The 805-nt window shown below is 15.5% G+C and overlaps 1 pseudogene; it reads right to left on the reverse strand.

The window, feature by feature from the left end:
- Positions 1 to 106: 106 nt before the first annotated feature.
- LOC119593608 overlaps positions 107 to 805 on the reverse strand; it is a 3,185-nt pseudogene continuing 2,486 nt past the window's right edge.

Consider the following 805-nt stretch of genomic DNA (forward strand, 5'->3'; position numbering starts at 1 on the left):
TTACCATTAAGGATCATGGCTGAATGAAGGGTGGGGTATAAAATTTGAACAAAAAAAATGAGATAAAAAAATTGCATAATCTTTAATCTGGACCAGAGTCCTTCGTTTACACCTTTTTAACCTGTGAAAAATGAGGTGAACTAACCCCATTTCGAGTTTTTCAAATTCAGGGAAGTAAGGGGTATGATATAATATATATATATATTATTTTATATATAATATAATAAATATATTTTATATATATAAAATATATTTTTTATAATTTTTATAAAATTAATATAAAAATATTTTATATATATATAAAATATAATATAAATAAAATTTCTTTAAATTTATTTATGTAAAAAAACAAAAACGCAGTGATGTGTAAAAAAGCTAATAAAAACCATTACAATATAAAAAAAAATTGAATGAAAAGATTCAAATTTATTGAGAGTTTGTTCTTACCAACCACGGCAAAATGGATTTATTCGGTATATATTTTAAGAGAAAAATTACTTTGTTTTCATTATATTGTGGTAAAATTTTGTAACACAATATATAAAAGTGGTAGTATATTATTGTAATATAGTGTTTTATATAAAATTTTTATTATATTATATATTTTTTAAAAATAAAAAAATAAATTATTAAAATTTTTTTTAATTATTTTTAATATTATTCTAAATTTTATATATAATATAAAATATTATAAAAAATATATAAATTTTTTATGATTATATTATTTTATAAATAATTAATATATATATATATATATATAATAAATTTTATATATTTTAAAATAAAATTGTTTATATACACAAAA

This window comes from Penaeus monodon, chromosome 32, assembly GCF_015228065.2.
Source record: "Penaeus monodon isolate SGIC_2016 chromosome 32, NSTDA_Pmon_1, whole genome shotgun sequence".
NCBI lineage: Eukaryota > Metazoa > Arthropoda > Malacostraca > Decapoda > Penaeidae > Penaeus > Penaeus monodon.